This window comes from Amblyomma americanum, chromosome 3 (assembly GCF_052857255.1).
Source record: "Amblyomma americanum isolate KBUSLIRL-KWMA chromosome 3, ASM5285725v1, whole genome shotgun sequence".
NCBI classification, from domain to species: Eukaryota; Metazoa; Arthropoda; class Arachnida; order Ixodida; family Ixodidae; genus Amblyomma; species Amblyomma americanum.
This window is the reverse complement of record NC_135499.1, coordinates 183,118,946-183,134,724: the sequence shown is the minus strand read 5'-3', so window position 1 is coordinate 183,134,724 and position 15,779 is coordinate 183,118,946. Positions and strand designations below refer to the sequence as shown.

Below are 15,779 nucleotides of genomic sequence, written 5' to 3'. Positions count from 1 at the left end.
GTGAATTTCTCACGGTCTCCCCCATTTCGCGCCGCGGGCCCGTTCACACTTGTTCAAAAATCCGGCGAGCGAAGCGGATTCGGCCGCTTTTAAGGGCCCGTTCACACTTGTCCAAAAATCCGGCGAGCGAAGCGGATTTGGCCGCTTTTGACGCCGAGCGAGGTGGAAAGCGGCGCGGCGAGGGCGATCGGGCTGGACCCAAATTTATCGCGTTCGCCGCCACGGCTAAAAACATGGCGGCGCCCTGCGATGCAGGACCCCTCGCCTCGGAATGAATTCGTCGTTCTTTCGGCCTTGTTCAGCGCGTTCACTGGCCGTAAATCGGACATCGGTACATCGCTTCGTCTCACCTGACCTATAAATAAACGTATAAGTGACAAATTTGCCCTATTTTTTTATTTTGAGTGACGATTCTGCCGCTACTAGGCTTAAGAGGAGCGCCGGTTTTGTTGACAGTACTAGTTCTCATGCTGACAAGCAGATGGCGCCACTAGGCTGGGCGTTTCGTTGCGAGTCTGCCTGCATACGTTAATAATAATAATAATAATATTAATGATAATAATAATAATCGGTTTTGGGGGAAAGGAAATGGCGCAGTATCTGTCTCATATATCGTTGTACACCTGAAGGGAAGGGATAAAGGAGGGAGTGAAAGAAGAAAGGAAGAAAGAGGTGCCGTAGTGGATTGGATTGGAAAACATTTAATTCGTCAGAAAAGGCAGAATGCAGACGATCCGTGCTAGGTGGCTATCAGTCCACGGCTGACAGCGACCTGGGTAGCCCATTCAATGACCCGGGTTTGAACTCCCAAGTCTGAGCTGACCAACACGGCCTCCCACTGCTCGAGAGTAGGAACCTGTATTAGAGATTTCGGGGGCGGCTCCTCTTTACAATTCCACAATAGGTGATCATAAGTGGCTAAATCACCACATAATGTACATGCAGGGTCGTATTCACCGGGGTAGAATTTTGACAACAGGTAAAGCGTCATGAAGGATCGCGTCTGGAGTCGCCTCCAAGTGGTCTCCTGCTCCTTATTAAAGGCTTTGTCTGGAGGAGGGAATATCCTCCTTTCAAGTTTAAAATGATTAGTAATATCGTGAAAATATGATAGGCTGTCCTTCGAAAAACTCTCAGCAACGACAGCGTCTCCTGCTGGGCTGACGAATCCTCGAGCTGTTATGTGTGCCGCTTCGTTACCAGGGTTCCCCGAGTGAGCCGGGACCCATATCAATTCAATAATTCTGTCTAAGTCTTTGGTTTGACCCAATATGCTCAATGCTGCCTGAGAAATTCTGCCCCTCGCATAATTGCGTATGGCAAATTTAGAGTCGCTGAGTATGGTAGTAGCTTCTGTGTTAATGATAGCAAGGGCGATTGTCGCCTCTTCTGCCGTTTCCGAGTATTTCGCTATGGCAGTGCCGGAGACTATCAGTCTACCTTGCGTATCCACCGCCGTTAGTGCGAACGCTTGTTTCTGGGGATATTCTGCGCCATCTACATATACTGCACGTTCATCTTGGTTGTATATGTTGTGTAGAGCTTTTGCCCTAGCCCTTCTCCCCTCGTGGTGAGCAGGATGCATATTCTTAGCTAGTGGCTTAACTCTTATTACCTTAGCGATGCGTTTAGGTATCTGTGTTTTGGTATCTTGGGGTGGCAACTGTATGCCTAGTCCTAAACGATCAAGTATGGTTCTTCCTGCTTTGGTGCGGGAAAGCCGGCCTCTCTGCATTAAGTGTGCCTCTGTAAGCTCGTCTAAGGTGTTGTGTACTCCCAAGTCCAGAAGCCTTTCGGTGGAGGTACAGTTCGGTAGCCCTAATGCTACCTTGTATGCTGTTCTAATCATAGACTCTACTTTGGCTTTTTCACTACTGTCTAATTTTAAGTACGGGAGTGCATAGACAAGCCTGCTTATTACAAATGCTTGTACTATTTTGCAAAGTTCTGTCTCCTTCACTCCCTTCCTTTTGCTTGCAATTCGTCTAATTAGTCTTACCGTCATATTGACGGTTGTCCGGAGTTTTTCTAGTGTTTCCTTGTTCTTCCGGTTCGACTGAAGGAAGAGTCCTAGGATTCTTATAGTTTGAACTTCCTTTACAGGGAGCCCTTCCATCCAGATTTTCAGTGGAGGCGGAGGTTTGTAATTTTTTGCTCGAGGGCCCCTTGGTTTGTATCTGATTAGAAATAATTCGGACTTAGAGGGCGTGCAGGTTAGCCCTGCTTTACCCGCCAGGTCTTGTATTATGTCTACAGCTTGTTGCAGGGTATCCTCTATCTGACCATCGCTGCCAGTTGTGGTCCATAAAGTGATATCTGCGTAGAATGTGTGTTGCAGCCCCGGGATGGCTGCTAATTTAGAAGGAATTTTAATTAGTGAGAGATAAAAAAGGAAGGGTGACAGGACTGAGCCCTGTGGCGTTCCTTTACCTCCAAGTGAGATAGAGTCTGATTTAATCTCTCCTACTGCTATCTCTGCCGTTCTGTTACTGAGAAATGACTAGATGTACTGGAAAGTACTTTCCCCTGGGTTGATGTCCGAGAGATTCCTTAAGATAGCATCGTGCGTGACATTATCAAACGCCTTGTTCAAATCCAAGCCTAATATGGCTTTAGTTCCTCTGCTGCGTTCCATATCTATTATGTCTGCCTTGAGTTGCAGCATAACATCTTGGGTAGAAAGATTAGCCCTGAAGCCTAGCATGGAGTTAGGGAGTAAGTTATTGTCCTCAGCGTATTCTTGTAGCCGATTGAGAATTATATGTTCCATTAACTTTCCTAAGCAGGGTGTTAAAGAGATTGGGCGTAGATTCTCTATACACAATTTCTTGCCTGGCTTTGGAATGAATGTAATCTTTGCATGTTTCCATTCTTGTGGAATGTTTCCGTCTGTCCAGTATTTGTTCATGAGATTAGTAAGTGCTGTCACTGACCCTGCGTCCAAGTTTCTAAGTGCTTTGTTAGTAACACCGTCAGGCCCGGCTGCAGACGTGGTGCGTAGCTGCCCCATGGCAAGCCACACTTCCGACTCCGTAATCTCAGCGTCCAAGTCCTCGTTTGGTGTTCCCTGATAGTTTGGCAGCGGTCCATCTGGGGTTGTGTTTAAGTATCGATCTCGTAGTTCCGTTAAGAACTCCTCTGTGGTGCCTTGATACTGATGCACTAATCTCATAAGAAAACCTCGTTTAGTTGATTTAGCCTCTGTGGGGTCAAGAAGGTGCCTTAGCAGATGCCAAGTTTTCCTGCACTCGAGCTTGCCATTCATGCGGTCGCAAATTTGCTCCCATTGTTTGTGTTGAAGCTCTAGAGTATATTTTTCAATTAGTCTCTGCAACTGTGCAATTCTCTTTTTAAGATTTTTGTTGTGTTTGTTCCTCTCCCAGCAGTTTTGCAAGCTGAAATGTGCTTTCCACATATGCAATAACCTAGAGTCAGTGACTTGTCCTTCTTCCATGCCGATTTCGGCTGTGGTAGCCTTAATGTCCATTTTTAGTGATTCCACCCAGTCCCCAATGTGTTCAATTACTGGGTCTGTGCTTTCATCTTTTTGTCTTTGTTCTCTTATTACCCTGAACTTGTCCCAGTCCGTAATTTTTACTTAGTTGAAGACTGATTTATGCTTTGCTATCTCAAAGGTGCTAGATATAATGTAATGGTCACTGCCTAGCGTGTGTCCTGTGTTAGTCCATGTTCGGTGTTGTGTGTTCTTTGCCAGGGTTAGGTCTGGCGACGTGTCTTTACATATACTGTTGCCTAGTCTCGTGATTTCTTGGGGGTTGTTCAGGACAGTTAGGCCTAGATTTTCGACCACTTGCCATACCCTGTTGCCTTTGGGACCGGCTCTAGTGTATCCCTATTCCGGGTGTGGTGCGTTAAAGTCCCCTACTATTAATAGCTGGGCTTTAGTCGCTAGTTTCAGTCTTGATAAGTAATTCCGGTATACCGGCACCCTTATCTTTTGGTGGGCTATATACATTGAGCAGAAACAAATTTGTATCCCCTCGTTTCTTGGGTAAAATCTCAAGGAGGACGTAGTCTTCCTTTGAAATTTCTATGGAGTGCTGTAAAGCAGTAATATTGCGTTGCAATAATACGGCGTTGGACACGCCCGTAATTGAGCCGGCATCATATCCTAGCGGAAGAAATGCCTTATAGCCCGGTAATTTGACCGCGCCACTAGCTTCTTGTAGAGCAATAATGTCTGGTGGACGTTGTTGTGCTTGAATGTGACACTGCAGATTCCCCCGTTTGCGCCGGAAGCCTCTGCAATTCCACTGCCATACCTCAATTTGTTGCAACGGGGCCATACTGGTGATCCACTCTTTGCTGTAATGATGTTAAGCTGTTCTCCAATGCGGTCAGCTTCTCCATCACTTGTTGGAACATAGACATTACTTGAGTTTGGAACGGTCTGAATTCCACTGCTAAGGCATCTACCTTAGCCTCTAAGTTTCCTACTCTAACCTCTAGGCTGTCTACCTTGTTCTGAATGCTATCCACTCTTGTAGTGATTGTATTAGGGTCAGCTCTTAATGGAGCGGGCGTAGCCGGCTGCGGTACATCGCCTGCAGATGCTTCGGCAGCTCGTTTGTTTTGGGTATTCTCCGCGGGGGGAGGGGGTCTTTTAACTGCGGTGCGTTTGTCTGTTTCCATAGCCTCGCATGTGGGAATGGGTGGTTTAAGAGGGGCTTGCACAGGTGTTTTCTGTGACTGTGCTCTTTGCTCTCTCGAGGCCATGACAAGTCGACGAAGCTCCGCCATTTCTTTCTTAAGTCTGGCGTTTTCCTCGTCACGCGTCTTAAGCTCTTTGTGGAATTATTCTATAAGTTCCTTCTCCCGAGCGCTCATCTGTTGGGAGGCCGGATTTGGCCAGCTCACCTTTTTGTTGGTTCGGCTGCTGCTTCTGCCTCGGTCTGAACGTGTGCTCTTCTCTCCATCAGCCGCCCCACTCAGCGGCGGGAAGGAACTGGATCTATCTCTGCCCTGGTTCCATGTTTGGTTCCTCGCCCGGCTCGAAGATCGGTGCCTGGATCTCGGGTGATGCTCCACGTGATGTTGGGCCGCACCTTCCGCGTGATGCTGGGCCGCACCCTCGTTAAGCCTATGTGGTTGTTGTCTCCAGACCACGAGGCGGTGCTTGCAATTCCGGCTCCCGGTGTGGTGTGCCCCATGGCACACGATGCAGTCGGGTTTACATGTGAGTGGCTCCCTATCAGGAGGTGCAGGATGGTTCTCGCCACATTGGTGGCACAGGTTGGCTTTGGGTCTGTAGCAGACGTCGGCTCTATGCCCGACTGACCTGCAGTTGTAGCAGGTTTCGACTTGTTCCCGGTAAGGGTGCACATGGAATACGGATCCCCAATAGTAGATCTGGCTCGGAACTTTGTTCCCTTGGAATGTTATCTGGATCGTTTTTGAACGACCCAGCTGACCAGCGTCGAGGATCACGACACCCGGGTTGCGATTAATGAAGCCTTTTTGGACTTCCTCCGGCGAGCTTCCGTCGTAGGCTTGATAAATGACACCTCTGACTGAGTCGTCTGGCGCTGCTACATACGTCGACACTTCATAGGTGTGGTCTCCAAGCTGGAACGCTTTGACTTCGGAGTACATTGCAGCTCGCTGGCGTGCCGGGGTGTTTAGAGTGAGCGTGTTGTTATTAGAATTAACACGCATGGTGTCTTCAGTTAGTGCGGCCTGAAGAGGAACCTTAGCTGCCGCGCACATGGCGAGTTCGAGTTGGCGTGGCGCAAAGTCGTTTAAGTTCCAGCCTCGCGGATGGCAGACTATTTTGTAGTCGCTCTTTGGGAGTTGCGGTAGCGGCACTCGCCTTTTGATAGCGGGCGGCTTCCGTTTCTTCTTGGCAGGAACGCCGGAGTCATCGTTGGCGGCGTCTTGCTGCAGGCGCCGGGCGCGGTCTTGTAGGCGAAGAACGGTTTCCCATTCTCCGGACGCCAGCTCCGCGGGCGAAATGTCATCCCCCACGACGGTGCAGATTTAGTTGAGGTCGTGTGGGCGGCCGGCTGGCTCGAACAAGAGAGCGCAGGGCCCAGGGCCCTGAGGGCACGGCAGCGTGTAGAGAAGTCCGTGAGGCACACAGAAAAGGGCGTTGACTTGCCAGTACTGCTGTTCGCGGGTACGGAGCAATGCTCCGAAGATTTCCCAAAAACGGCAGCTCAAAGAATGCAGTATTTCCGCCAAAAGTTGGCTGTGAAGCGAGAGCCCATCTAGAATACGTCCACACAGCTCGGTGTCTTCGTCTTCTTTCCTGCCGTAGTGGAAGGCGCCGGTATAATGTCGACCACCTGGGGATCTTTCACGTGCACTGACATCGCACAGCACACGGGCGCCTTAGCGTTTTTGCCTCCATAAAAACGCAGCGCCGTGGTCGGGTTCGAACCCGGGAACTCCGGATCAGTATCCGAGCGCCCTAACCACTGAGCCACCGCGGCGGATCTGTTTGCATACGCTGAACTAAAAATGGGAACGTGCCTGCGCTTACGTACGTAAGCCTGCATACGGTTATGGTACACAGACAGCATCGTTGTATGTTCTTTTATAACCATATATGTGTACGCCGCGAGCGGTGACGTGGCGGCCGGGAAGTGTGTGGAAAAGCGAGAAACAGCAGCGGCGCGGCGTTTCCGCCTCTCCCGGGCGTCTAGTTTTCTCGGCGAGCGAATCCGCTTCACTCGCCGGATTTTTGGACAAGTGTGAACGCGAATTGTCTGCGACGCCGCGGGCGCTTTCGCGATAAGCTTCAAGGCGCCTGACGTGCGCTCCCTGTAGCCTCCGCTGCTGATGTCTATAACAATACCTGTCGTGGCTAGGAAGTCTCACCCAAGAATTACAGGAGCGGATAAACAGGGAAGGTGAACGAGGCGTTGTCGCCGCACGCGTCTTTCCCAGCGAACCACTATCCTAGCTGCACCGCTTGATTGCGCTGTGCCGCTCGCGAGGCGAACAGTGGTATTGCACTCTCTCAACCGGATTTTTGTTCTCGCGGAGACCTCGTCACCGAACAAAGAAGCACTTGCTCCTGTATCGAGTAACGCGATGAATTTCTTTCGAGCTATCGTTAGCTGAATTAACGGCGCCAACAAGTCAACAGAACTTACTACGCGACATGCCAAAGGGGCTAGCAAACCAGGGTTTTCTGTGTATGCCGCGCGGGATGGAAGGTCGATCACCGGCGGCATTGGCCGTTTCCGTACCGTGTTTGGTCACGGTCGGGAGGGCGGCCGTACACGCGGGCGAAGTGCCCCGGCTGGTCGCACCGGTAGCAACGGTTTTCCGGGCCCCGATGGGCTAGGCGCTGCTCGCCACGTTCCCGTTGGTCGTCTCGAACTCGCGGTGCGGACGGTGGGGGCCGCTCGTGCGGCCGCGTGTCGGCCTCGCGATCTCGCCTAGATTCGTTCCGCTCTGCGGCAGTGTGTGCTGTTTTCAACGCGTAGCTGAATGGGTCCAAAGCGCGGTCGGACAACTCCCAACCCCTTTGGGACACGCTCGTCAGCAAACTGTGCTGACGCTCCAGCTCTGGATGGACTGCGCGCTGAGCTGCCATTCCACGCACAGCGCGGCTCAAGTGACAGCGATGCAGGTGGGGGCAGCCGATACGCTCGCGCAGAGTGGACGTCTCCCTGAGTGCGCTTCGCCTCAGCAGCCAGCTCATCAAAATCTCTGAATCCTCTCAGGTAGGCCGTGAAAGTAGGGTGCGCTTGTCTCGTGACACGCTCAACTTTCTCCGTGTTCGTGGCGCGAGGGTCAGCGAGGCGATAAAGTACGTTTATCGCTCGGACGTGCTCTAACAGATTTTAGTCGGGGTGCTGGATGCGGAGCTCCAGCTCTCTCCTCAAACGCCACTCGTAGTTTGCGGGAAGGAATTCGTCGCGGAAGCTTGCGCAAAACTCCTCCATGGTCCTCGCTCGGTTGCCGGCTAGTCGGTACTAGCGAGCCGCATGCTCCGTCAAAGAAACAGGCACAATACGCGCGAGCATTTCGGCGTCTGCGATTCCTGTCACTTGCTGATAATGCAGCAGACGGTCGAGGTACTGATTCGCTTCCGTACTGTCGTGGTACCACGTGTAGGTAGGCAAGTCTATCCTAACACGTGGTGGCTGGGCCGGGGCTTGCAAATTGTTTTGCAAAATACCTGCTAGACTCTGCACAACCTGCATTGCATTCTGCAAGAGCACCTCGAATGACTACGGACTAACGCCCTCGGAGTTGGGCGCAGCCGCTGACGCCGTGGAATGATGAGGCCTAAGTGCCTCATTGTCCGCGCCGCGGAGCGGGTGAGGCGCCCGATGTGGAGCCCCCATACCAGCTAGGCCAAAGGGCGCGTTCACACTTGTCCAAAAACCCGGCGAGCGAAGCGGATTCGCTCGCCGGAAAAACTAGGACCTGTTCTCATCTGTTGACGCCCGGGCGAGGCGGAACCACCGCACCGCTGCTGTTTCTCGCTTTTCCACGCACCTCCCGGTCACCACGTCACCGCACGCGGCGTACACAGATATGGTTAGAAAAGAGCAAAAATCGATGTTGTCTGCGTACCATAACCGCATGGCCGCTTACGTACTACGTAAACGCAGGCACATTGATTTCGGTTGGTTTTTTCGGGTGGAAAGGAAATGGCACAGTATCTGTCTCATATATCATTGGACACCTGAACCGCGCCGTAAGGGAAGGGACAAGGGAGGGAGCGAAAGAAGAATGGAAGAAGGAGGTGCCGTAGTGGAGGGCTCCGGAATAATTTCGACCACCTGGGGATCATTAACGTGCACTGACATCGCACAGCACACGGGCGCCTTAGCGTTTTTCCTCCATAAAAACGCAGCCGCCGCGGACAGGCACATTCCCATTTTTAGTTCAGTGTATGCAAAACAGTGGCGCCATCTGCTTGTCAGGACGGGAACTAGTACTGTCAACGCACGGCCACCTGGATCGGCGGCCGCGGCGGGGTTCCGCGCGCGCGCGCGTGATCGAGGCGGCCGTGGTCAACAAAACCGGCGCTCCTCTTAAGCCTAGTAGCGGCGGAATCGTCACGTTAAATCAAAAATAAACCAAATTTATGACTTATACTTATAAAATTTTGGCCCAAATAGATATAAACCTTTCCTATTTTTGTCTATAGCTGTATATAAAGGCTGATATATTTTTCTATAGAGAGCTTAAGACAGTTGTATGGTTCCAAAGCTATAGATTTAGTGGCATAGATTTTTCTATAGCTGGCAATAAGCACCTCTGCGGGTGCTTATAGACGTTCATAAAGGGCCATAGACGGACATAGCTTTTTCCACAGACGCCCATAGGTTGGTTTTGTATGGGACATTTACTTATAGGTGAGGTGAGACGAAGCGATGGACCGGTCTCCTATTTATGGCCAGTGTACGCGCTGAAAAAGGCCGCGACAACGACGAATTCATTCCGAGGCAAGGGATCCTGCGTCGAAGGGCGCCGCCATGCCTGTCGCCGCGGCGGCGGCGAACGCGAAAAATTTGGGTCCAGCCCGATCGCCCTCGCCGCGCCGCTTTCCGCCTTCGTCGGCGTCAAAAGCGGCCGTAAGTCCTGCCAACGCATCAGGGGATGTCCCTCGGCTATTGCGCGTGGAACGCCCAAGATTGCAACACCAATCCCTTCAAAAGGCGCGTCAAGTAGGGAGCCCTGGTTCTGTGCCACTAGCTCTGACAGCATGAACAAAGACTGCGAGTCACTCTTGTCGGCTGTCATCCTCTGTTAGGGCGACGGTAGTCGTTTGCTCGAACAATGGTCACTGTTCAATTGTCACTGCACTCTTCGTCCAGCCGGCCGGGAAGGCGAGCTTCCGTGCCAGCTACACGCAGGCGTTATTCAAGTAGGCAACACGTTTCCCCAACCCGCGGCGCAGAGTCGCAGCCACGGCAGGTCCGGACGAAATAGGCGACGGCAGGGCACGCTAGGAAATAGTTTATTATCCTAACGCGAGGAAAAGCACATTGCGGAAGAATGTTCTTTCGGTAAAATAGATGTTCAGTAGCTCACCAAGTCGTTGATGTCGACCGGCGTTGGGTTCGGGACCGGCGGGCAGCGAAGGGGTTCCCCGGGCGAATGAAGTCGGGGCCGGCAGCGAGAGTCTCCCTTCCCGCCGCGACTTCCTCCTTTTATCCCCTCGGGCATTGCCTCCCTAGGAGCAAATCGTTGCCGACACGCTCAGGCAGGCAGCCCTCTGCCATCACGGCACGTCAGTGCTGGGGCGGAAATGAGCAGTCGCAGGTGTGCCTTCTCTCCACATTCCCGGCAGCGCGCGCGCGTGGAAGTCATGATCGCCTCTGACGCGGGGGACGAGGAGGGATACCAGAGTATCCCACCATTAATGTAAAGGATTGTTCAGAAGTTACCAGGCCACAAGTTTCGCTTTTGTGGAAAATGTACGGGTACTTTCGGCACCTACGAACCTACCAAGTTCCCCAGGGATGGGGATCACATTTCATGTCACCCTCCAGAGGCGTTGAGCTTCAAGGCTGTAGTAAAGGGCTTGTTATACGTTGCTCAAAAGCAGCCCTGTGGCCTGGGAACTTTTCACCAAACCTGAACGTATGTTCACATTGATTTTTTTTTTCATTATGCGCCCTCGACAACCTAACCCAGACATAAATGATGACACTCGCAGAGGCGTCATTACAGTCCAAACTGTGGACCTCTCATTCGTGCACAGTACTGCTCCACCTTTCTTTGTCCCTGAGCGGAATAAATGTAGAGAAACAATCAGCGTATGCTTCCCGCTGGTCATGTGCGTGTGCGCGCGTGTCAGGGACGGGGGAACAGAAGCAAGGTTTCAAAATACGTGTTGCTAGGCGGGCCACTTCCGGCACGTGCTCTTGTCTTTACCTTGCAAGCAGAAAAACACATGGCGTAGCTCAACTTTACGCCCTCTCAGCTTCATCTTCACTTCGAAATTTGAGCTTAGTATAATCAAGGGTAAAGTAGCGCTCTGCACGTTTTTGTTAAGTTACTTTCGGGCCATTAACAACCGAGTGAGCTTCCCTGATGTGCACGTGAAACCTGTCTCTCACTGGTGTGACCAAAGGCTGGTATTTAAAAAGTTTCCAGCTTCTGGGAATTGTTTTGGGGAAATTCGAAAAGGACGAAACAAATTAAATGCGAAGAATCACAACGACATTTTTTCTAGCGACTTTTTTCTTTCTGCAGCAGTTAAATATCTCGATAGTTCAACTTCCTAGCCGCCTGTTGCTGTCTGCCTCGCGAAGAGTACGTAACATGCGTGTTTAAATTGGCTAGAGCTAAAAAAAAATGGGTTTGTTCTCGTACTAGCCATATCCATCACTTCCCGCTAGAATTGGAATTGGAACGTAGCACTTTTTAAGGCTAAAAAACATGCCCGGAAACAGTGCGTATATCGGACTGGCGGCATGAGGAATTTAAAAAAATTCCTGCATAATGTTTCTCGAAACAGCTCTTATTTGCATCTACATTTGCCGTCATTTTTCATCTGGCTTTAACGGCGCGGTATTTCTACGCAAAATCGCAGCTGTATGTATTCGTCGAGTAGCATAGGTTGGTCTTATGCCAACTGGCGATACAACGTGACAATGCGCTTAAGATTACAGTGAACCCACTGCCGTACGTGTTTTTGCTTTACTATTTGCGGCTGCGACTATGATAGTTCTCCTCTCCCACAGCGCTGCATCCTACTGCGATGCGCTGTTTTGTCGTCGTGCGGATTTTTTTTTTCCTGTGCTCTTCTTTCGTCGTGTTGTTTTATCGCTCTGCTATTTCGTCGCTCTGCTGTTTTGGCCGACGTGCTGTTCTGGCGGATGTCGTTTTTTTACTCTGTTGTTCTGTCGCCACGTTGTTTTTTTCCCTCTACTGTTTTTTTTCGCTGAGCTATTTTTTGTGTGCTGTTCTTTCGTGCCCCGCGCAGAAGGAGTTCTTGACGAAAGTTTGTTATACGCTGTTCTTTGCCTCCTATAACCGCTTAAAACTCTCGTCGTACGTCCTGTAGTTCGTTATAAATAGCTTCAACTTCAACTAAACCCTTTGGGACGCACTTGTGATGAACAATAAACCAACAACTTCAATAACAGTCGCAGTATGGTCATAGCAGAAAAGTGTATATAGCAAGTAGACTCTCGGGAGACAATAAGAAATGTTCAGAAACTGAGAAAGAAGACTGTACATCAAGATCTATGCACCAGATATTGTAGACAAGGAGTATTGTAAAACTTACTCTCAAGCTTCCCGCTCTGTGGAATCGAATGTGCCAACTAAGTTAAAGGACCGTATAGACAGCCCATTTAAGTTGCGCCATTTCTTCTCTCAAATTATGCGTGACGCGCTGGGAGTGTTTAGGTCACGTCAGGCGACGAAGACGCGCATGAGTCACCTTTTCCAGATTTCAATATGTGGCCCGCTGCTGGAACGTCACCAAGTGACATCAGGCAGTGAGAGCGGCATTCGCGGTAGGCCATCTCCTGTCTTCAGCCATTGCGTTTCACCCGCTTGCTCTCACTGCATTTAAAGCCTTCTCCGTCGTCACAAAAGATCAAAGTTCAACGATGAAGACTCAACCACAAATCAGAACACGAACTAACATAAAAGTAAACCGCTGTCGGGGACAAATGTGGGGGGTGGGTGCGCAAGAGACAAGCAATTTCCGAAAACCCATTAGCCCAGGGGACAGGAAGGGAAGTTTGCTCATCATGCGGCAACGCGGAACTTCCCGAGTCACGAATCGAGACTGCGCTCGCCAGCGCAGCAGGGCTTCTTCTTCTGCGGATGTAGGAAGAATGGGAAGTGGGAATACACGGGCTTGTCTACTGGAGGGCTGGCCTCCACGCCCACTGCCTGCGTGTCATAGAAGGAGGAGGGGGAGGGGAAAAAGACTGAAAGGAGAGGGTAGGCGCACAGTCGCGGGGCTGGCACGTGTCGCTGCGCGCCTTAAGTACCGAAGAGCCACTGCTGTTGACTATGCCGTTAGGAATATAAAAGCCAAGAGCAGTGAAATTTTGCATTGTCTAAAGCTTAAGGCTCTTGATGTGTCATAACACTAATCGCGACAGAGTTCCACGCGCATTACAAAACAAGTTTTGTTGCTTTAATCTTTGAAAAAGCTCTGTTGCAGACGACACCTGCACCTGGCGCACCTGGCGGCGCAGTTAGGCAACTTGTCGGATATGATATAGGAACGGGAAACTTTACCCGCAGCGATGACTCAGTGGTTAGGGCGCTCGCCTACTAAGCCGAAATATCCGGGTTCGAACCCGACCGTGGCGGCCGCGTTTCGATGCATGGAGGTGAAACGCAAAGGCGCCCGTGTGCTGTGCGATGTCAGTGCACGTTAAAGATCCCCAGGTGGTCGAAATTATTCTGGAGCCCTCCACTACAGCACCTCTTTCTTCCCTACTTCCTTCACTTCCTCCTTTATCCCTTCCATTACGGCACGGTTAGGGCGTCCTCGGAGATATATGAGACAGTGACTTCACCATCTCTTTCCTCAAATCCGATTTTCAATTTTCAATGGGAAAACTAGAGCCCTCCTTAAGCCTGGCGCGTTGGGAGGCTGGAAGGTAAAATTCGTCCTGGCAGACTTAACCTTGCATTATGTTAAGCTTTTTATGACATTTCAAGCGCTATTTCCATGCCGAAACGCAATGTAGCCGTCGGAGGCGCGAACGCGCACACCGGGCACCTTTCCGAAGTAAGGCAAACAACGGACGGCGATCGGCTAATGGCGGCCTGTTTTCTTTTGCGTGGCGTTCTGGTGGTATACTTGGCTGGCTTGTTCACAATCAAAAGATAACATCGTCCGTAGCAATTCTAGCCGATAAGCAGAGTTCACCCTGAACTAAATTAGCATTCCCATCTGTCGTCGGTGAAAGGACGCAAGCAGACGCCGAGAAACAATAACTGGTCTGCGTTCGCTCGCAAGTCTAGCGCTGTTCACATTACACGCTTGTAACCGGTACCACTCGCCATGGTTTTTGCGGTCAGCAACGATGCACTGAAGCGCCACAGTTACGGGGCCCAGTTTTCCGAGTCGTTCTGTTCATACATAGTTTTTGGACACTTTGTAATGGTTGAATTTTATTGAGTTTCGATTGGAAAAATAACAGTAATTTACCGACGATTGTTGACGCACTTACTTCTATTGCCAATTCCATTTCGAATTTCTGCAAATCTCTCTCGACATAAGTCTAGGCAAGAAGTCTATTTAGGGAGGCGGATATTTATATTTCAGTTTGCCTTTATTTCTGGATAATAATGCAGCCTCGCTCGGTTTTCCATTCCCTTCCAAAAAAAGCACACAGTTCGTTTCATGGTGAGACTAATGCCTGGTCTTGTAAACAGTACAATGCCTCATGGGTTTACTACCACACCCTGGCCAAACAGCCCGCCCGCCACTGCCCCCTTACTTGCCTCAGCCGCTGCCCATACATCGCCGCCCGGTCGACTCATGCATGCAACGCCACTTTTTGGCGAGAATTCAAGAATGGACAAATCTAGACTACTGATCCGGAGTTCCCGGGTTCGAACCCGACCGCGGCGGCTGCGTTTTTATGGAGGCAAAACGCTAAGGCGCCCGTGTGCTGTGCGATGTCAGTGCACGTTAAAGATCCCCAGGTGGTCGAAATTATTCCGGAGCCCTCCACTACGGCACCTATTCTTCCTCTCTTCTTTCACGCCCTCCTTTATCCCTTCCCTTACGGCGCGGTTCAGGTGTCCAACGATATATGAGACAGATACTGCGCCATTTCCTTTCCCCCAAAACCAATTATTATTATTATTATTAATATTATTATTATTATTATTATTATTATTATTATTATTATTATTATTATTATTATTATTATTATTATTATTATTATTATTATTATTATTATTATTATTATTATTATTATTATTATTAAATCTAGACGGCACGAAAAAGCTGGCATAGTTTTCTTCTGCCGTATGGAATTGCGTACGAGAGAGATGTTTTGTGATTTGCTTGTAATTCCTTTCTTTGTTAACAAACTGCTTTCTGTGTTACCAATTGCTCGCAGCTCGCCCTCACCATCCCCCATTTTTCTTTCCCCAAAGGAAAATCGAAGTTCGCCTTGCGGGTTATTTAATCCGCCGAAACTATCTGGGGCAATCTGCCAAAGTATAGCAATTTCAGTCGTGGAGTATAGAATCCCTATGGCTACGTCCATCAGCATCATCAGCAGCAGCGTCCTGACTTCCCCCATTGCAGGCCAAAGGCCTTTCTCGTGTGTCTCCACTTAACCCCACCCTTTGCCAACTGCGGCCGTCGTATGCCCGCCAACTTCTCAATGTCATCCGCCCACTTAATAACATTCTGCCGCCCCCTGCTACTCTTGCCTGCGTTTTGTGTTCTAGAAAGCGTGTGTTGTTTTTATTCACTTTGGGGCTCGTTTCAAAAGCGGCGTTTCACGAGCAGAAACCTTGTGCTGAAGAGCAAAGCCATCTTTGCTTTGTCGAGTGCGACAGGAAACAGCAGCAGCCTGTGCTTGGTATATTCTATGTTCGTGTGCGACATCAGCTGGTGAATAATAAAATGCTAGGCTCTAAAATGGGCCCAGCTGTAGTGTCGCCGCACTGAAGGCATGTGCCACAATGAATTTAATAATAATAATAATAATAATAATAATAATAATAATAATAATAATAATAATAATAATAATAATAATAATAATAATAATAATAATAATAATAATAATAATTGGTTTTTGGGGAAACGAAATAGCGCAGTATCTGTCTCATATATCGTTGGACACCTG

The 15,779-nt window shown here is 49.9% G+C and overlaps 1 protein-coding gene across 12 annotated transcripts in view; it reads right to left on the bottom strand.

Annotated features, from left to right (window-relative positions):
- LOC144125601 (arylsulfatase B-like) overlaps nucleotides 1-10,178 on the bottom strand; it is a 51,056-nt gene extending 40,878 nt beyond the window's left edge. For 4 of the 12 annotated variants that reach the window (XM_077659123.1, XM_077659125.1, XM_077659124.1 and 1 more), the window contains exon 1: nucleotides 10,021-10,157. The gene's annotated coding sequence lies outside the window, so the exon portion shown is untranslated. Of the gene's footprint in view, nucleotides 1-10,020 lie in introns of all 12 variants that reach the window. The other 8 variants (XM_077659116.1, XM_077659113.1, XM_077659122.1 and 5 more) reach the window with 6 other exon arrangements.
- Nucleotides 10,179-15,779: the final 5,601 nt, after the last annotated feature.